Below are 22863 nucleotides of genomic sequence, written 5' to 3'. Positions count from 1 at the left end.
GTGTTTTTGTAACTCCACCACGTGGTTGGTCCGCACATGTTTCCACATATTTGTGGTATTGAGGTTGCTGACACTTTTCCCTCTTTTCACCTTTTGATTACACAGCTTGCATTTGACAAAGCAAATGTCATCTGCAACTGTGTCAAAAAAGGACCAGGCACTGCAAGTCTTGGGAGCGCCCGCTTTGGATTTTGGAAGAGCCATGCTCCTAATGGGTGCCGAAGTGGAGGCTACAGGCAACCAAGTCTGCCCCCTCCCTCTCCCTCCTTTTTGGGCTGTTCGGGGAATCTCTTCCTCAGAGCTGCTCCCACCACCTTCCTGTCCCTCACACCATGATGGGTCAAGGACCTCATCATCTACACCACCCTCTTCAAACAACTGCTTCTCCTGGGTAGTCTCGACAGCACAGTACGCACCAGAAAGTGGCACCTGAGTCTCATCATCAGATGCGTACTGAGGTGTGCTGCTGACCATAGGCACTGGCCCACCCGCCTCTTCAGATTTAGAGAGACAAAACGGTTGCGCATCACTGCATACTACCTCTTCTTCAAATTCTCGAATTCTGCTTGGCTGGCCCCCTCTTTCCAAGCCAAGAGATTCAGAGAACAGAAGTAGAGATGGCTCCTGTCCAGGGCTCTCTGACTGCCTGGGCAATTTGGCAGGTGGTGAAGAGACAGATGGGTGCTCTTCAGTGCTCAGGACCTGAGAGGATCTGGAACTAATTGAAGTCGATGCGTTAGCTGCCATCCATCCGACAACGGCTTCAATTTGGTCCTCCCGCAGCAGTGGGGTACGGCTAGCTCCTACAAAGCTGCGCATAAAGGACTGTTCCCTGGTAAAACTGGGGGATGCTGAGTCACTGGTGCCCGCAGCAGGCACAGAATCCCCACGTCCTCTCCCTGCAGGCACAGAATCCTCACGTCCTCTCCCTGCAGAAACTCCACGCCCACGCCCACATGCCTTACTCCCTGCCTTCTTCATCTTGGTAGACTGATAAAGATAGGCAGAAAAGTACTAAGGGCTTAGTGTGCTTATTCCTGAACAGCTGCTAACAGGTATAAGAAACACTAATTTTATAAAGTGTGGACTAGACTTTAATATGAGCTAATGTGGCCTACACAACTGTAAAGTGGAGTGTTTGGTGAACTTTATTTAGGTTTTTTTTGTCACAAAAAGACACTGGATGTGCCTAAAGATGTAATAACGATAGTATCACAAACTTTTTGTAGCTATTACAATGTAGGAAGGTAACCTACAATGCTATAGATAAGGCTGCAAAAAATAGGCTAATACTAATCTGGCTGGGGCTGCAGGGCCCAATGCTGCAGAAAGGCTCCTCTAACTACTCCTATATAGTGTGTTTGGAACCAATTTAGCTGAATACGGATGGAACCACCACACTAATAGGAGAAATCAGGAAAAATGATCAATTAGCAAAAAAGGACAATGTATGAGGCAGTGACGCACGCTAAGCGCACTACAACCAACGTGGCTGAAGCACACACTACAGGGTGAGCTGCACTCACACACCAGACCTTGCAGACAGCCGTGAACAGTGCAGATGCAGAGCACTGAGCACTAGTGCTGCAAGACAAAAAGAAATTCTCTATCTACTCCTGTATAGTGTGTTTGGAACCAATTTAGCTGAATACGGATGGAACCACCACACTAATAGGAGAAATCAGGAAAAATTATCAATTAGCAAAAAAGGACAATGTATGAGGCAGTGACGCACGCTGAGCGCACTACAACCAGACGTGGCTGAAGCACACACTACAGCGTGAGCTGCACTCACACACCAGACCTTGCAGACAGTGGTGAACAGCACAGAGAACTGTGCACTAGCGCTGCAAGGCACAGCGATTTATAAAGTAGCTTGGGTAAAGCAGAATAGAGCTAATAGGTAGCTAAAACTGTCCCTCAGAACAACAGCGTCCTATCCCTAACTGAATTCACAGCAGAGTGAGCTCAAAATGGCGGCAGCGGCTTTTATAGTGCATCATGACATCATTTCAGCAGCCAATCACAGCCATGCCATTAGTTAACATGCCTACACGCCTAACAGGATGTGCCCACACTTCTTAGGATCCTCATTGACTGAATAAAATGAAAATGGCTCATTGCATTATGGGAACTTCCGATTCCGGTATATGATATTCTAAAAGTATTGGAATTAAGTATCGGAATTCCGATACCGCGAATATCGGCCGATACCCGATATTTCAGCATCGGATGCTCAACACTACTGATGACACATTAATGACGTTGCACCAGCCAGACTAATCAAAAGCCACGTTAGGGAACCCTCCAAAGTAAGAGATTTGCGAGCCTCCTATCCAGAGGCCAGAGACTACTGACTTGGCTGATGGATCGGGATCCCACAAATGAGTACACCCCTCTGTAAAAACAAATCTTTTTTTTCTGTTTTATTGTTTTCATATTCTTAGGATCATAACGTGTTTTATTGGTACTATTTTGGGATATGTAAGTCTTTTTGGTCATCCTTATTTTTGTGATAAAATGACAAATGTGTGTGGTTTTTTTTGTTGGAATTTGTTTTTTATTTGATAAAAAAAAATTATTGGGAAAACAAAACCTGTTTTTCAACATTTTTGTAAATGATTAGTTTCACAACGGGAACGCGCAATGCGTTAGTTGCATAAATAATCCATTAGTGCAGTTCAATGTCCAGCCTGTGTGTGTTATATTGGCAGGCCGCCTATTAGATGGGGTCTCCAGTCGGATCTAATATCTCCAGTGACCATGGCATGTAAGGAGTTAACGGAGCAGCGGCAGAGTGCTGACAGTGCACCCTTTCACTGCTGGGTCCCTGCTTGATGTGGGTAGTGAGCACTGTTGGATGGAGCCCTGGGATCATGATTCCAGGATGAAGATGCAAGTCCTAATGTCAATGGGCATGTTCCATTAGGAAGTGCTTTGACGGGAAGTGGTTTATCTACTACATTTTTTTTATCTTAACATCCAATATTATGAAAGCTTAGGTTTGATCTCTCGTATCAAAGGGTTTTTTAATCTCCAGCATTCATGGTATATGCACAGGATATGCCATAATAGCTGGATAGGTGATGGTGTTACCTCCCGGGCCTCTGCCTGTCAGGAGTACAGGAGTTCCACTTTGCATTGGCTAACATTCTGAAGCCCGCCATCCTGTTCTTGGTTAGATATGGGTACCCATACTCATCTGCTTTTTCTTTTCTTTTCCAAGGACTTGAGAAGTTTCCTTTACAAAAAACTTCCAAGGTACTTTCTTTCCATAGTTTTTCGTATGATTAATGATTGCTATTATGTAATTATATTTAATAATTTAAGACCTCAACTCCCAAGGTGTGAATAACAAAACTCCTGCCCTCCTCTCTCTGACGATACAGCCTGGTCTCTGGGGCCTTTATTTCTGATACCAATGCCCATGCGTTGGCTCGTTAACAATGGTCATTCTGATGTGAGGTGTGTAGTAAATTATGTCTATTACTAACATAACCTTTTGATTGTTGTTTTATTAGTGTTGAAGGACTTCATGCCATTGTAGTGTCAGACAGAGATGGGGTACCTGTAATTAAAGGTAAGGAACTAGAATGGACATGCATGTCTCGGCATGCAGTTCTGCTGTAATGTGGTTCTCTGCCCTTATACCCACTCTTACAGCTAGGTTACACACCTCAACTCTTATCTCAAACTTCCAAATTAATGATGCGGATATGATGAACCACTGGTGAGCCCACAAGCTACTATCTGACCAGCAGATTTGTTCCTGCCAATATTGGAACTCAATCTAATAATTTCAGCCATAATGATAATTGAGATTAAAGAAGTTGTCCACTACGTGTACATTGATGCCCTATCCATAGGATAGGACATCAATGTCTGGTCGGTTGGGGTCCCACACCCGGCACTCCCGCCGATCCGCTGTTATCGGTGCCGCCGGCTGTAAGTGCTTACTTGCGGAGCTTGGCCATCAAGTTGTAGTGGCCACCGCAGGGTACTTCACATTCGCCTCCTATTCAGTTCAATTTAATAAGAGGCGGATGTGTAGTACTCCACGGCGGCCACTACAACTAGGCGGCCAAGATCTGCAAGTAAGCACTTCCGTCCGGCAGCACCGATTACAGCTGATCATCAGGGGTGCTGGTTGTGGGACCCCAGTTGATCAGACATTGATGCTCTATCCTACGCATGGGGCATCAATGTAAAAGTAGTGGATGGGTTTGTTTCCATGTTGAGATTTTTTTTTTTTTTTAAGCGGTTTTTGTAGCTAAAGCCAGAAATGAATAATAAATGGTAGATGTCTCTTTTTTTAATCCACTCTTGGTTTTGGCTTCAAAAACTGCATCAAAATCTGAAGTTGGAAACCACTTTCATTATTTTTAAAAGGAAAAAGAGGGTGATATGAATCTTAATACAATTAGTTTACTTTATTTTTTAGTCCGCTTAGAGGACTTGAAAACCTGTGATCCTTTGCTTTTTCTATATACTGCAAAACTATGATTGCTCTATTTAACTGCCACTGCCAGTGATTGACAGCAGCGCCTAGGTAGTTAAACATCAGCGACTGGAACAAGCGCTGCTGCTGAAGACTGATGGTGGCTGTATAGCAGCCGGTATATGGCGCAAGCTGAGCCCCCTCCACACATGCAGACCCCAGTACGAACATACAGGTACATGCATTTGCTCCAGAGTTGTAAAGAGCCATGCCACATGACTTGGGCTATAAAGAAAAACCAGGACCCTCTATTTGTGTACAGCCATTTTGGGCTGCTTGTACCTCATCAACCAAAAGTAGGAGACTGGATTATAGAAATGTTCACATTCAAACACTTATTGCTGTTTTCTTTATCAGTTGCAAATGAGAATTCCCCTGAACATGCTCTGAGGCCATGTTTCCTATCCACATTTGCACTGGCCACTGACCAGGGAAGCAAGCTGGGACTCTCCGAAAACAAAAGCATCATATGTTACTACACCACGTATCAGGTAGGTAAGGCTGTAGACCCAGGACGGCTTTGTGAGCATCGGGTGTGATTATCACAATCGGTGGTGGTGATGGACATGCTCATCCCAACCAGATTCAAGTGGTATCATCTTCTGGTTTAGAGTTTTTTGGGGGCAGGTATTTTCGGGCAGGTTTGTCTGACCTGCTATACAGTTGGCTTTAGATATGTAGATTGTAAATATTTTCCAAAGTTCTCAAAGAGATTGTCCCAAATCAGAAAATCGTGATCCCTGGGTGCAGTTTGTTATAAAACGATTGTAAAATTGTCTGGTGTAAGCCACCCTCTTCCGGTCCGGTGCTGAGCCTCTCCGGCTGCTCCATGTGTCCAGTATTACCTGCGGGGCCGATGTCACATCAGCAGCTTGGCAGCCAGTCAGTGAGCTCAGGTGTTTTGAGTGGGGTGTTTTGTCTACACCGCCAAGCCACTGAGCTCTCTGATTTGCTGGTGTGCTGTCGACATGACGTCAGCGCTGCAGCCCATATCCGTTACCGAGAGCTATGGTGGAGACTCAGCCCTGCACCTGGGGAGGGGGAGTAAAGCGTGGGGTCCAAGAACAAGCTAAACCCTGATGAAACACTTTGTTTTAATTCCATTTGTTATGAGGATTGTGTGTAAAGTGCCGGTGTTAATAGACATATTAATAGGCCCATCCTCCTTTTAGAATTGCTGTTTCAGTCCTCATTGCACTGATATTAACCGGATCTCACTGTGTTTTCTTTGTGGTCCACAAGTCACTTTCTCCATGCATACCTCACATTACGGTTCATAGGGATCCATTGGAAGTGTTTTCCATGTTCATTGTACAGTAAAGCATCATTTACACAATAGAAAACGCCTTTAAGCAGCATGGAAATATGGAGGTTATAAGTATCACTTCATTTCTATTGTCTGTAAGTCATTGATTTGTGTTTCAGGTTGTCCAGTTTAACAGATTGCCGTTGGTTGTGAGCTTCATAGCTAGCAGCAATGCCAATACAGGTAGGCGTTCTTCTGTATTATTTACATTGTATTTACATGTCTAGCCCGATAAAAGGTGCAGTGTACAGTACAGACCAAAAGTTTGGACACACCTTCTCATTTAAAGATTTTTCTGTATTTTCATGACTATGAAAATTGTACATTCACACTGAAGGCATCAAAACTATGAATTAACACATGTGGAATTATATACTTACTAGATGGTGGCCCGATTCTAACGCATCGGGTATTCTAGAATATGTATGCGACCGACCGGGCGCAATTAGCAGAGCGGTGTTTAAATTTGGCGCCAAAATCGCTGATTGGTCGCGTTTGGCAACCGCGACCAATCAGCGAAGCGGTGTTTAAATTTGGCGGCAATATCGGAGATTGGTCGCGGGCGGCGGCTGCGACCAATCAGCGAACCGTGTTAGTGAGAACTGGAGAGCGTGTTTAAATTTGGCACCAAAATCGCTGATTAGTCGCGACCAATCAGCAGAGCGGTTTTTAAATTTGGTGCCAATACTGCTGATTGGTCGCGGTTGGCGGTCGCGACCAATCAGCAGAGCGATGCAGAGCGTTGTTTAAATTTGGCGCCAAAATTGCTGATTGGTCGCGGATGGCGGCCGCGACCAATCAGCAGAGCGGTGTTTAAATTTGGCACCAATCTCGCTGATTGGTCGCGGCTGGCGGCCACAACCAATCAGCAAAGCGGTGTTTAAATTTTGGGCCAAAATCGCTGATTGGTCGCGGGCGGCGGTCGCGACCAATCGGCGAACCGTGTTAGTGAGGACTGGAGAGCGTGTTTAAATTTGGCACCAAAATCGCTGATTAGTCGCGACCGCGACCAATCAGCAAAGAGGTGTTTAAATTTGGCGACAATACTGCTGATTGGTCGCGGCCGGTGACCGCGACCAATCAGCAGAGCGATGCAGAGCGGGGTTTAAATTTGGCGCCAAAATCGCTGATTAGTCGCGACCGCGATCAATCAGCAGAGCGTTGTTTAAATTTGGCGCCAATCTTGCTGATTGGACGCGTCCGACATCCACGACCAATCAGCAGAGCGGTGTTTAAATTTGGCGCCAAAATCGCTGATTAGTCACAGCTGAAGGCCGCGACCAATCAGCAGAGCGTTGTTTAAATTTGGCGCCAAAATCGCTGATTGGTCGCGGCCGGCGGCCTCAACCAATCAGCAGAACGGTGTTTAAAATTGTCGCCAATCTCGCTGATTGTTCGCGGCTGGCGGCCGCGACCAATTAGCAGAGCGGGGTTTAAATTTGGCACCAATAATGCTGATGGGTCGCGGCCGGCGACCGCGACCAATCAGCAGAGCGGGGTTTAAATTTGGCCCCAATACTGCTAATGGGTCGCGGCAAGCGACCGCGACCAATCAGCAGAGCTTTGTTTAAATTTGGCACAAAAAACGAAGATTGGTCGCGGCCGGTGGTTGCGACCAATCAGCAGAGTGAGGTTTAAATTTGGCGCCAATACTGCTGACTGGTCACGGCCGACAACCGCGACCAATCAGCAGAGCGGTGTTTAAATTTTGCGCCAATACTGCTGATTGATCTCGGCCAGCGACCGCGATCAATCAGCAGAGCGTTGCTTAAATTTGGTGCCAATCTCATTGATTGGTTGCGGCTGGAGTCCGCGACCAATCAGCAGAGCGTTGTTTAAATTTGGCGCCAATCTCGCTGATTGGACGCGTCCGGTATCCGCGACCAATCAGCAGAGCGTTGTTTAAATTTGGCGCCAAGGTCGCTGATTGGTTGCGGCTGGCGTCCGCGACCAATTAGCACAGCAGTGTTTAAATGTGGCAGCAAGATCGGTGATTGGTCGCGGCCGCTATTTAAATGTGGCGCCCAAATCGGTGATTGGTCGCGGCCGCTATTTAAATGTGGCGCCCAAATCGGTGATTGGTCGCGGGCAGCGGCCGCGACCAATCAGCAGAGCGGTGTTTAACTTTAGCGCCAAGATCACTGATTGGTCGCGCTGTCCGCACGCGACCAACCAGCGAATCGTATTGGTGAGGAGCGGGGAGCGGAATTGTATTAGTGAGGACCGTACCTCCTATTTGAGGCCAATCAGCTGGGAAGTCTCCTAGGTCAGTGTGTATCACCGCTTCTGCAGGTTCTTCCTGGATTGTGAGAGGCACTTTTTCTTGGGGTTTCAGTAAATCTGGACACAATTTTAGGTGGTCCCTGGACACTGTTGTAGATGTTTTTCCTCCATCTCGACTGATTAAGCATGTTTTCTTGTTGTCAAACCTTGACGGTAACACAGTGTAGGGGTCTTTTTCCAACTGGTCATCAAGTTTGTGGTTACGTCTTTTTTTTTTCAATACTGTTTCACCAGGTGTGAAAGGTTCTGCGGGTGCTTTTTTGTAAGACTGTCCTTGACACAAGCTTGTACTCTTCTGTACTGCTCTTGTCTGGTCTTGTCCCAGTCTTCAGTGGTCATATCAGCTTCAGGCTCAACAACACCAAGCTCCAGATCCATGGGCAGCTTTCCTGGCCTTGCCCGCATGAGATATGCCGGAGTGCAATTGGTGGAACTCACTGGTATATGATTATACTGATCCACTAAGTCAGGTAGTAGGTCTGGCCACTGGTTTCTCTCCTCAAGTGGTATGGTCTTTAGCAGGTCGATGATGCTGTTGTTCATCTTTTCGCAGAGACCGTTGGTTTGTGGATGGTACGGTGTAGTTCTGATTTTTTTACAACCGTAGAGATGACAGAACTCCTTGAACAACTCAGCCTCAAAGGCCGGGCCTTGGTCCGTCAGCACCTGCTCAGGGTAACCATAGGGTCTGCAGAAATATGCTTGGAACGTCTTTGCTGCTGTCTCTGCCGTCAGGTCTTTGACGGGGGCGACCACCAGGAAACGTGAGTAGTGATCCACCATGGTCAGAGCATAGGAGTACCCTGACCTGCTGGAGGACAGCTTGACATGGTCCAGGGCCACGATCTCCAGGGGCCGAGTCGTCTTGATGGGTTGCAGGGGTGCCTTCTGGCTGCTGAAGTCTTTTCTTCTTAGGCCACAGGGTCCACAGTCCCGGCACCACCTCTCAATAGAGCTGCGCATTCCTACCCAGTAGAATCAACACTTCAGCAGGGTCTCTAGCTTTTTCCAGCCAAAGTGCCCCGCCTGATCGTAGTAAGCTTCTAATACCATCTGGATGTCTGTCTTCGGGACCACTATCTGCCATACCATCTCATGAGTTTTTGGATTGACGTATCTCCGGCACAGCTTCTCACGGTAGATAAACAGCCGGCTTCTTTCGTTCCACAGCTGCTTTGCTTGCAGAGACGCATCCTTCTCCAGGGAGGCACCTTCTTGGGTTATCAGCTGTTTGATGCAGCTGACAACCCGGTCGCTGTCCTGGGTCTCTTTCCAGCTGTGGTGAGTCAGGGGGTTTAACGTCTTTCCACGCTGCTTCCTGGAGGCTCGTTGCTCGTGGATCATCCCATTCCGGTGAAAGGCAGGTAGCTCAATCTCTTCCAAGTCATCCACTTCTTCTTCTGTGTCTGACTGGTGAGGCATCCTAGACAGGGCATCGGCATTGGCGTTCTTGCGGCCCGCCCGGTATTTGATTGTAAATTGATAGTTTGACAGCCGAGCCATCCATCGTTGTTCCAGTGCCCCCAACTTAGCTGTTTCAAGATGGGTCAAGGGGTTGTTATCAGTAAAGGCAGTGAACTTACTGGAGGCTAGATAGTGCTTGAACCTTTCAGTGATGGCCCAGACTAAGGCCAGGAACTCCAACTTGAAGCTGCTATAGTTCTCTGGGTTCCTCTCAGTCGGGCGGAGCTTCCTGCTTGCGTATGCGATCACTTTCTCTTGCCCATTCTGCTTCTGACTTAGAACAGCGCCCAGACCTTCGTTGCTGGCATCTGTGTACAGCAGGAACGGTTGGCTGTAGTCAGGGTAGGCTAGGATCTCATCACCTGTCAGGATCTCCTTCATCTCCTGAAACGACTGGGCTTGCTCCTTACCCCAGTGGAATGGGGGATTTCTGCCTTTGGGGGACTGTCCTACCAGGAGGTCTTGCAGAGGAGCTGCTTTCTTAGTGTAGTCCTTAACGAACCTCCAGTAGTATCCGACTAGTCCCAAGAACTGACGCACCTCCTTGAGGTTTTTCGGCTCCGGCCACTTCTGGATGGCAGTGACTTTCTCCGGGTCTGGTGCTACCCCTTCCGGACTGACAATGTGCCCCAGATACTGTACCTTTCTCTTGAGCAGGTGGCACTTTGAGGGCTTCAACTTCATCCCGTACCGGGACAGTGACTCAAATACCTCTGCCAGGTGCTTCTAGTGGTCCTCGTACCTTCTGGAGTACACTATTACATCGTCCAGGTAAAGTAACACAGTCTCAAAGTTGCGGTGTCCCAGGCAGCACTCCATCAATCTCTGGAACGTTTCGGGGGCATTGCAGAGTCCAAACGGCATACTGTTGAACTCGCAGAGTCCCATCGGGGTGGTGAAGGCCGTCTTCTCCCGATCCTCCTCAGCCACAGCTACTTGCCAGTAACCACTAGTGAGGTCAAGGGTGGAAAAGTAATTTGCAGACTTTAAGGCAGCTAGGGACTCCTCTATGCGTGTTAAAGGGTATGCATCTTTATGTGTAATGCGATTTACTTGACGGTAATCTACACACATTCTCATGCTCCCGTCCTTTTTCCTCACTAGCACTAGGGAGCTGCCCAGAGACTACAACTATCCCTTATCACTCCCGCCTTCCTCATGTCATGCAGCATTTCTTTTGCCTTCTGGTAGTGAGCTGGGGGTCTAGGCCTATAACGTTCTTTGATTGGGGAATGGTTGCCTGTGGGGATATGATGTTGAACCCCCTTAACCCTCCCGAAGTCAAGTGGATGTTTACTGAACACCTGCGAGTATTCTTGAACCACCCGGTGTACACCCTGTCTTTGATGGGCAGGAGTGGTGTCTGTCTCAACATGGAGCTGTTGACACCAATCCTCCACCTGAGTTGCAGGGTCATTATCCTCTACTTCATCTGGTGAGGTTAAGGACTCCGCCTCGTGAATGCAGTTGTTATTGACAGCATGTAATTTGGCAACAGTGGCATAACGTGGCAGTTTGACCTCATCTTCCCCTAAATTGAGAAGACGAACAGGCACCCTCCCATTACGTACATCTACCACTCCCCTGGCGGTTAAGAGCGTGGGTCTATGTTCGGAGCAAAGGGGTTCTACTACCGCCTGGTAGCTCTGTCCTCTAAGACCTATAGCAGCTCTACACCAGATGAGCATTTCATTCATTGGGGGGATGACAATGGGTATAGGGTCTGTTACCCGCACGTTACCGATTTCACCATCTGTTAACTTTACTTGCTGTTGATACATCAGGACTCGGATTTCCTTCTGCAGTGCCCTTCTCTGTCTCGGTCTGGCAGTGTCGGCGATCTGTTGGAGCAAGAACACAACTTCTCCCAAACAGTTACCAGCAATGTTAGTGCCAAGTACCATATACGGGTTAGCGTCATCAGGATTAGTCTCTACTACAATTAGTCCTTGATCCTTCAGCTCCACTCTCCCCACCTTTACAGTCACATTCTTAACCCCGTGTAGGTTAAGGGGGAGTCCATTTGAGGCGTATACAGACAAATTTGGAGCTGGCGGACGTAGGTCGTCCGTGGACCAGAACCTCTTGTAGAGGACTTCAGGCATGATGGTTACCTGAGATCCTGTGTCCAGCAGGGCATGCGTCGGGATCCCGTCCAACACAATGGACAGGAAAGGTCTTCCTCCGACGAACCTGTTGTACCAGTCTGATGGGCCTGGTGAGGTTACTCCTGGGTGTCGGCCCTCGGACCCAGGGTTTTCTCGTTTAAAGGACAATTCTGGGCGATGTGTCCAGTCTTGCGGCAGCAGTAGCAGGCAGGGTCCTTCTGTGGACGGCGCTGGTCACTGGTCCTCGGCGAGGGCGGTGTTGGCCTCCTCCAGGGGACATCCTCAGGGCTATCGGCTAGCAGGATCTTCCCTCCTTCCTCAGGCTCCGTCCGCAGCTGTAGAGCACTCAGCACAGTGGTCAGGGTTTTGCTCAACTGACGCACCTCAGAGCGCAAACTGTCCAGTTCTTTAGGGGACTTTGCTGGGATTTTAGCTTCAGCAGCCACTGGGGAAAAGGTGGGTGTAGCCGGTACTGGGGTAGCCCCACCCTGGTAACGTTGGATGACATTTGTTTCCAGGGGCTGCAGTCCTTTTACAGCCATGTCCTTGAGGTTGTCAAAGGTGGCATCTGGATGATCCAGGGACCACCAACGCACAGTCCTGCTCTCCTCTGGAGACCTCAGTCCCCGGACAAACTGTTCCTTCAGCATTTTGTTCTCATTCTCAACACTGGTTGGACTAACCTGGTTCAGAGCCCGCAGGGCCCCTTGAAGACGCCAGGCGTAGTCCCGAACATTGTCCTCTGGTTGTTGGGAACAGCTGTAGAACGTCATCCGGAGGTCCGCCTCAGTAAGGTCCTCAAAGACAGTCTGTAGTTTTTGAAGTATTGCGGACACTGACTGCTGGTCTGCGGCCGACCATGTTTCCACTTCCCGTTCCGCAGCACCGGTCAGTTGTCCTAATACAACGGCGGCTCTTTGTTTACCGGTCATGGAGTACATATCTAAGATACCACATATCTTCCGTTTGAATCCATACAGGGTATCTGGTTTGCCGTTGTACTGGGGGAGCCACTTTGCTCCAGGAATGTAAGGTAAAGTCATAGGAATTACAGGTGTTACAGGCGCTGCTGGTTGAGCGGCGGCTTCGGCCTGCTCATCGTCGGGCGCGGGTTGAATATCAGGGACGTTGGCCAGCATTTCGGCGTTCTGCTGCTGCTCGTCGGACATCTTGGCGCCCCCCTAGTTAACCGTGGCCTATCTTCTGGTTTTTCTTCCGGCAGGCCGCAGCTCCGCAGGTAACGGTCGTCTTCAGGACCTTGCGTCGCTTGCGTCCTACGTCAGAGCGTTCAGCAACACCCCTTATAGGACCTGGCGCTTCTCGCTTTGACGTCGAGGCATGGGGCGTGTCCGGGACTTCGCGCTCTTTTGCAGCTACACCCCTTATTTTCCAGCGGTTACGCCCATCTTCTCGCTCAGCGACCCAACAATGGCGGCAATCTTCACCACAACTTTACGTACACAGTTCAGAATAAAGGCGCACAGTACCCGGTGGCAACGGGCACAACACCTCATCGTTGCAGCGGGCACGCAATCCTGTTCGTGACGCCAAGTTGGAGATGACTCGCCCAGGGGAATGGGGACGACTCGGTACCCAGGCCTTTAGCCTGGCCTTTAGGGATGTCGCGGTGGTCGGCTCCCGTGCCCGTACCCTGGGGTCGCTCCTTTAAAAGGGTTAATAGGTATTTGTGAAATTTGTTAAAGTTATAAGAGTTCGTGATGCCACCGGTGGCTTCTGGTGAGGATCACCAGCGCTGCTCAGTCCACTGAGGCTGATGATAAGGCAGCTCGATGGTATGGCTCCCCACAGGTGGAGCTAGGCCTCAGGGCAGTGAATGAAGGGGGAATGCAGGACAGGCGAGACCCAGCCGGGTCAGAGCAAGAACAGGGACAGACACGATAGTCACTTCAGTACCTTTTACTGATGGAAATTCAGGCACGTCCCGGAGCACTGTAGGGTGAAGGGTGCATATCAGGATCCTCCCCAATGAGCAGGTGTTAGACCTCCTGTTTCTTGCTTCTGCGTAGTAAGTTTCTGACCTGCCTGGAGCTAGGCCTAACTTTGTCTCTGTCCTGCGCTGGCTGACCTTGTGGTAGGGCCTTCTCTTGGAGTGCATGCTCCCGACTTACGGGGCCTATGTGTCTCCTGGCTCTGTTACGTATCAGCACTTTAGCGATCCTGGGACTTGTAGTTCTCCAGGGATTCCGGTTATATCTTACTGGGTCATGGAGTCACCAGTAAATATTCTGCAGTAGATGAGCTGTACATTATAATATTCTGCAGTAGATGAGCTGTATATATAATATTTTGCAGTAGATGAGCTGTATATTATAATATTCTGCAGCTGATGAGCTGTATATTATATTATTCTGCAGTAGATGAGTTGTATATTATAATATTCTGCAGTAGATGAGCTGTATATTATAATATTCTGCAGTAGATGACCTGTGTATTATAATATTCTGCAGTAGATGACCTGTGTATTATAATATTCTGCAGTAGATGAGCTGTATATATAATATTCTGCAGTAGATGAGCTGTATATTATAATATTCTGCAGAAGATGAGCTGTATATTATAATATTCTGCAGTAGATGACCTGTGTATTATAATATTCTGCAGTAGATGAGCTGTATATTATAATATTCTGCAGTAGATGAGCTGTATATATAATATTCTGCAGTAGATGAGCTGTATATATAATATTCTGCAGTAGATGACCTGTATATTATAATATTCTGCAGTAGATGAGCTGTATATATAATATTCTGCAGCAGATGAGCTGTATATATAATATTCTGCAGTAGATGAGCTGTATATTTTAATATTCTGCAGAAGATGAGCTGTATATATAATATTCTTCAGTAAATGAGCTGTATATTATAATATTCTGCAGAAGATGAGCTGTATATTATAATATTCTTCAGTAGATGAGCTGTATATATAATATTCTGCAGTAGATGAGCTGTATATTATAATATTCTGCAGAAGATAAGCTGTATATTATAATATTCTGCAGTAGATGAGCTGTATATATAATATTCTGCAGTAGATGAGCTGTATATTATAATATTCTGCATATGAGCTCTATATTATAATATTCTGCAGTAGATGAGCTGTATATTATAATATTCTGCAGCAGATGAGCTGTATATTATAATATTCTGCAGTAGATGAGCTGTATATATAATATTCTGCAGTAGATGAGCTGTATATTATAATATTCTGCAGCAGATGAGCTGTTTATTATAATATTCTGCAGTAGATGAGTTGTATATTATAATATTCTGCAGATGAGCTGTATATTATAATATTCTGCAGTAGATGAGTTGTATATTATAATATTCTGCAGCAGATGAGCTGTATATTATAATATTCTGCAGCAGATGAGCTGTATATATAATATTCTGCAGTAGATGAGCTGTATATTATAATATTCTGTAGCAGGTGAGCTGTATATTATAATATTCTGCAGCAGATGAGCTGTATATATAATATTCTGCAGTAGATGAGCTGTATATTATAATATTCTGCAGAAGATGAGCTGTATATATAATATTCTTCAGTAGATGAGCTGTATATTATAATATTCTGCAGATGAGCTCTATATTATAATATTCTGCAGTAGATGAGCTGTATATTATAATATTCTGCAGAAGATGCGCTGTATATTATAATATTCTGCAGATGAGCTCTATATTATAATATTCTGCAGTAGATGAGCTGTATATTATAATATTCTGCAGCAGATGAGCTGTATATATAATATTCTGCAGTAGATGAGCTGTATATTATAATATTCTGTAGCAGGTGAGCTGTATATTATAATATTCTGCAGCAGATGAGCTGTATATATAATATTCTGCAGTAGATGAGCTGTATATTATAATATTCTGCAGAAGATGAGCTGTATATATAATATTCTTCAGTAGATGAGCTGTATATTATAATATTCTGCAGAAGATGAGCTGTATATATAATATTCTTCAGTAGATGAGCTGTATATTATAATATTCTGCAGAAGATGAGCTGTATATATAATATTCTGCAGTAGATGAGCTGTATATTATAATATTCTGCAGAAGATGAGCTGTATATATAATATTCTTCAGTAGATGAGCTGTATATTATAATATTCTGCAGAAGATGAGCTGTATATTATAATATTCTGCAGAAGATGAGCAGTATATTATAATATTCTGCAGTAGATGAGCTGTATATTATAATATTCTGCAGCAGGTGAGCTGTATATTATAATATTCTGCAGTAGATGAGCTGTATATTATAATATTCTTCAGTAGATGAGCTGTATATTATAATATTCTGCAGAAGATGAGCTGTATATTATAATATTCTGCAGAAGATGCGCTGTATATTATAATATTCTGCAGATGAGCTCTATATTATAATATTCTGCAGTAGATGAGCTGTATATTATAATATTCTGCAGCAGATGAGCTGTATATTATAATATTCTGCAGTAGATGAGCTGTATATTATAATATTCTGCAGTAGATGAGATGTATATTATAATATTCTGCAGAAGATGCGCTGTATATTATAATATTCTGCAGATGAGCTCTATATTATAATATTCTGCAGTAGATGAGCTGTATATTATAATATTCTGCAGAAGATGAGCAGTATATTATAATATTCTGCAGTAGATGAGCTGTATATTATAATATTCTGCAGTAGATGAGCTGTATATTATAATATTCTGCAGCAGATGAGCTGTTTATTATAATATTCTGCAGTAGATGAGTTGTATATTATAATATTCTGCAGATGAGCTGTATATTATAATATTCTGCAGTAGATGAGTTGTATATTATAATATTCTGCAGCAGATGAGCTGTATATTATAATATTCTGCAGCAGATGAGCTGTATATATAATATTCTGCAGTAGATGAGCTGTATATTATAATATTCTGCAGCAGATGAGCTGTATATTATAATATTCTGCAGTAGATGAGCTGTATATTATAATATTCTGCAGCAGATGAGCTGTTTATTATAATATTCTGCAGTAGATGAGTTGTATATTATAATATTCTGCAGATGAGCTGTATATTATAATATTCTGCAGTAGATGAGTTGTATATTATAATATTCTGCAGCAGATGAGCTGTATATTATAATATTCTGCAGCAGATGAGCTGTATATATAATATTCTGCAGTAGATGAGCTGTATATTATAATATTCTGTAGCAGGTGAGCTGTATATTATAATATTCTGCAGCAGATGAGCTGTATATATAATATTCTGCAGTAGATGAGCTGTATATTATAATATTCTGCAGAAGATGAGCTGTATATATAATATTCTTCAGTAGATGAGCTGTATATTATAATATTCTGCAGATGAGCTCTATATTATAATATTCTGCAGTAGATGAGCTGTATATTATAATATTCTGCAGAAGATGCGCTGTATATTATAATATTCTGCAGATGAGCTCTATATTATAATATTCTGCAGTAGATGAGCTGTATATTATAATATTCTGCAGCAGATGAGCTGTATATATAATATTCTGCAGTAGATGAGCTGTATATTATAATATTCTGTAGCAGGTGAGCTGTATATTATAATATTCTGCAGCAGATGAGCTGTATATATAATATTCTGCAGTAGATGAGCTGTATATTATAATATTCTGCAGAAGATGAACTGTATATATAATATTCTTCAGTAGATGAGCTGTATATTATAATATTCTGCAGAAGATGAGCTGTATATTATAATATTCTGCAGAAGATGAGCAGTATATTATAATATTCTGCAGTAGATGAGCTGTATATTATAATATTCTGCAGCAGGTGAGCTGTATATTATAATATTCTGCAGTAGATGAGCTGTATATTATAATATTCTGCAGTAGATGAGCTGTATATTATAATATTCTTCAGTAGATGAGCTGTATATTATAATATTCTGCAGAAGATGAGCTGTATATTATAATATTCTGCAGAAGATGAGCTGTATATTATAATATTCTTCAGTAGATGAGCTGTATATTATAATATTCTGCAGTAGATGAGCTGTATATTATAATATTCTTCAGTAGATGAGCTGTATATTATAATATTCTGCAGAAGATGAGCTGTATATTATAATATTCTGCAGTAGATGAGCTGTATATTATAATATTCTTCAGTAGATGAGCTGTATATTATAATATTCTGCAGATGAGCTGTATATTATAATATTCTGCAGATGAGCTCTATATTATAATATTCTGCAGTAGATGAGCTGTATATTATAATATTCTGCAGCAGATGAGCTGTATATTATAATATTCTGCAGTAGATGAGCTGTATATTATAATATTCTGCAGTAGATGAGATGTATATTATAATATTCTGCAGAAGATGCGCTGTATATTATAATATTCTGCAGATGAGCTCTATATTATAATATTCTGCAGTAGATGAGCTGTATATTATAATATTCTGCAGAAGATGAGCAGTATATTATAATATTCTGCAGTAGATGAGCTGTATATTATAATATTCTGCAGTAGATGAGCTGTATATTATAATATTCTGCAGTAGATGAGCTGTATATTATAATATTCTGCAGCAGATGAGCTGTTTATTATAATATTCTGCAGTAGATGAGTTGTATATTATAATATTCTGCAGATGAGCTGTATATTATAATATTCTGCAGTAGATGAGTTGTATATTATAATATTCTGCAGCAGATGAGCTGTATATTATAATATTCTGCAGCAGATGAGCTGTATATATAATATTCTGCAGTAGATGAGCTGTATATTATAATATTCTGCAGAAGATGAGCTGTATATATAATATTCTGCAGTAGATGAGCTGTATATTATAATATTCTGCCGTAGATGAGCTGTATAATATAATATTCTGCAGTAGATGAGCTGTATATTATAATATTCTGCAGCAGGTGAGCTGTATATTATAATATTCTGCAGAAGATGAGCTGTATATATAATATTCTGCAGTAGATGAGCTGTATATTATAATATTCTGCAGTAGATGAGCTGTATAATATAATATTCTGCAGTAGATGAGCTGTATATTATAATATTCTGCAGTAGATGAGCTGTATATATAATATTCTGCAGTAGATAAGCTGTATATTATAATATTCTGCAATAGATGAGCTGTATTTCATAATATTCTGCAGTAGATGAGCTGTATAATATAATATTCTGCAGAAGATTAGCTGTATATTATAATATTCTGCAGTAGATGAGCTGTATATATAATATTCTGCAGTAGATGAGCTGTATATATAATATTCTGCAGAAGATGAGCTGTATATTATAATATTCTGCAGTAGATGAGCTGTATATATAATATTCTGCAGTAGATGAGCTGTATATTATAATATTCTGAAGCAGGTGAGCTGTATAATATAATATTCTGCAGCAGATGAGCTGTATATATAATATTCTGCAGTAGATGAGCTGTATATTATAATATTCTGAAGCAAGTGAGCTGTATAATATAATATTCTGCAGCAGGTGAGCTGTATATTATAATATTCTGCAGTAGATGAGCTGTATATTATAATAATCTGCAGTAGATGAGCTGTATATATAATATTCTGCAGCAGATGAGCTGTATAATATAATATTCTGCAGTAGATGAGCTGTATATATAATATTCTGCAGAAGATGAGCTGTATATTATAATATTCTGCAGCAGGTGAGCTGTATATTATAATATTCTGCAGAAGATTAGCTGTATATTATAATATTCTGCAGTAGATGAGCTGTATATTATAATATTCTGCAGTAGATGAGTTGTATGTTATAATATTCTGCAGAAGATGAGCTGTATATATAATATTCTGCAGAAGATTTGCTGTATATATAATATTCTGCAGTAGATGAGCTGTATATTATAATATTCTGCAGTAGATGAGCTGTATATATAATATTCTGCAGTAGATGAGCTGTATATATAATATTCTGCAGTAGATGAGCTGTATATATAATATTCTGCAGTAGAGGAGCTGTATATTATAATATTCTGCAGTAGATGAGCTGTATATATAATATTCTGCAGTAGATAAGCTGTATATTATAATATTCTGCAGCAGATGAGCTGTATATATAATATTCTGCAGTAGATGAGCTGTATATTATAATATTCTGCAGTAGATGAGCTGTATATTATAATATTCTGCAGCAGATGAGCTGTATATTATAATATTCTGCAGTAGATGAGCTGTATATATAATATTCTGCAGTAGATAAGCTGTATATTATAATATTCTGCAGCAGATAAGCTGTATATTATAATATTCTGCAGTAGATGAGCTGTATATATAATATTCTGCAGAAGATTTGCTGTATATATAATATTCTGCAGTAGATGAGCTGTATATATAATATTCTGCAGTAGATGACCTGTATATTATAATATTCTGCAGTAGATGAGCTGTATATATAATATTCTGCAGTAGATGAGCTGTATATTTAATATTCTGCAGAAGATGAGCTGTATATTATAATATTCTGCAGAAGATTAGCTGTATATTATAATATTCTGCAGCAGATGAGCTGTATATTATAATATTCTGCAGAAGATTAGCTGTATATTATAATATTCTGCAGCAGGTGAGCTGTATATTATAATATTCTGCAGAAGATGAGCTGTATATTATAATATTCTGCAGTAGATGAGCTGTATATTATAATATTCTGCAGAAGATGAGCTGTTTATTATAATATTCTGCAGAAGATGAGCTGTATATATAATATTCTGCAACAGGTGAGCTGCATATTATAATATTCTGCAGTAGATGAGCTGTATATTATAATATTCTGCAGTAGATGAGCTGTATATATAATATTCTGCAGTAGATGAGCTGTATGTATAATATTCTGCAGAAGATGAGCTGTATATTATAATATTCTGCAACAGGTGAGCTGTATATTATAATATTCTGCAGTAGATGAGCTGTATATTATAATATTCTGCAGTAGATGAGCTGTATATTATAATATTCTGTAGTAGATGAGCTGTATATATACTATTCTGCAGTAGATTAGCTGTATATTATAATATTCTGCAGCAGGTGAGCTGTATATTATAATATTCTGCAGTAGATGAGCTGTATATTATAATATTCTGCAGTAGATGAGCTGTATATTATAATATTCTGTAGTAGATGAGCTGTATATATAATATTCTGCAGTAGATGAGCTGTATATTATAATATTCTGCAGCAGGTGAGCTGTATATATAATATTCTGCAGAAGATGAGCTGTATATATAATATTCTGCAGAAGATGAACTGTATATTATAATATTCTGCAGAAGATGAGCTGTATATATAATATTCTGCAGAAGATGAACTGTATATTATAATATTCTGCAGAAGATGAGCTGTATATATAATATTCTGCAGAAGATTTGCTGTATATATAATATTCTGCAGTAGATGAGCTGTATATTATAATATTCTGCAGTAGATGAGCTGTATATATAATATTCTGCAGTAGATGAGCTGTATATATAATATTCTGCAGAAGATGAGCTGTATATATAATATTCTGCAGTAGATGAGCTGTATATATAATATTCTGCAGAAGATGAGCTCTATATTATAATATTCTGCAGTAGATGAGCTGTATATATAATATTCTGCAGTAGATGAGCTGTATATTTTAATATTCTGCAGTAGATGAGCTGTATATTATAATATTCTGCAGAAGATGAGCTGTATATTATAATATTCTGCAGTAGATGAGCTGTATATATAATATTCTGCAGTAGATGAGCAGTATATTATAATATTCTGCAGTAGATGAGCTGTATCTATAATATTCTGCAGTAGATGAGCTGTATATTATAATATTCTGCAGTAGATGAGCTGTATATATAATATTCTGCAGTAGATGAGCTGTATATATAATATTCTGCAGTAGATGAGCTGTATATTATAATATTCTGCAGTAGATGAGCTGTATATATAATATTCTGCAGTAGATGAGCTGTATATTATAATATTCTGCAGTAGATGAGCTGTATATATAATATTCTGCAGAAGATGAGCTGTATATTATAATATTCTGCAGTAGATGAGCTGTATATATAATATTCTGCAGTAGATGAGCTGTATATTATAAATTATAATATTCTGAAGCAGGTGAGCTGTATAATATAATATTCTGCAGCAGATGAGCTGTATATTATAATATTCTGCAGTAGATGAGTTGTATGTTATAATATTCTGCAGAAGATGAGCTGTATATATAATATTCTGCAGAAGAGTTGCTGTATATATAATATTCTGCAGTAGATGAGCTGTATATTATAATATTCTGCAGTAGATGAGCTGTATATTATAATATTCTGCAGTAGATGAGCTGTATATATAATATTCTGCAGTAGATGAGCTGTATATATAATATTCTGCAGTAGATGAGCTGTATATTATAATATTCTGCAGTAGATGAGCTGTATATATAATATTCTGCAGTAGATGAGCTGTATATATAATATTCTGCAGTAGATGAGCTGTATATTATAATATTCTGCAGAAGATGAGCTGTATATATAATATTCTGCAGTAGATGTGCTGTATATTATAATATTCTGCAGTAGATGAGCTGTATATTATATTATTCTGCAGTAGATGAGCTGTATATTATAATATTCTGCAGTAGATGAGCTGTATATATAATATTCTGCAGAAGATGAGCTGTATATTATAATATTCTGCAGAAGATTAGCTGTATATTATAATATTCTGCAGCAGGTGAGCTGTATATTATAATATTCTGCAGAAGATGAGCTGTATATATAATATTCTGCAGTAGATGAGCTGTATATTATAATATTCTGCAGTAGATGAGCTGTATATTATATTATTCTGCAGTAGATGCGCTGTATATTATAATATTCTGCAGCAGATGAGCTGTATATATAATATTCTGCAGAAGATGAGCTGTATATTATAATATTCTGCAGTAGATGAGCTGTATATATAATATTCTGCAGTAGATGAGCTGTATATTATAATATTCTGCAGTAGATGAGCTGTATATTATAATATTCTGCAGTAGATGAGCTGTATATTATATTATTCTGCAGTAGATGCGCTGTATATTATAATATTCTGCAGCAGATGAGCAGTATATATAATATTCTGCAGTAGATGAGCTGTATATATAATATTCTGCAGTAGATGAGCTGTATATTAT

General features: G+C 41.3%; 1 long non-coding RNA gene across 1 annotated transcript; it reads left to right on the top strand.

Moving 5' to 3' along the window:
* Window positions 1-3519: 3519 nt before the first annotated feature.
* Window positions 3520-5989, top strand: LOC141196865 (uncharacterized). Its single transcript, XR_012269255.1, has 3 exons — window positions 3520-3580; window positions 4856-4989; window positions 5924-5989. It is a non-coding gene; the product is annotated as an uncharacterized lncRNA (long non-coding RNA).
* The last annotated feature ends 16874 nt before the right edge of the window (window positions 5990-22863 follow it).

The sequence above is a fragment of the Phyllobates terribilis genome, unplaced genomic scaffold (genome assembly GCF_046119375.1).
Source record: "Phyllobates terribilis strain yellow unplaced genomic scaffold, ASM4611937v1 Scaffold_76__1_contigs__length_6945272, whole genome shotgun sequence".
Classification (NCBI taxonomy): Eukaryota; Metazoa; Chordata; class Amphibia; order Anura; family Dendrobatidae; genus Phyllobates; species Phyllobates terribilis.
Note: the sequence above shows the minus strand (reverse complement) of the source record. Positions and strands in the feature narration are given on the sequence as shown.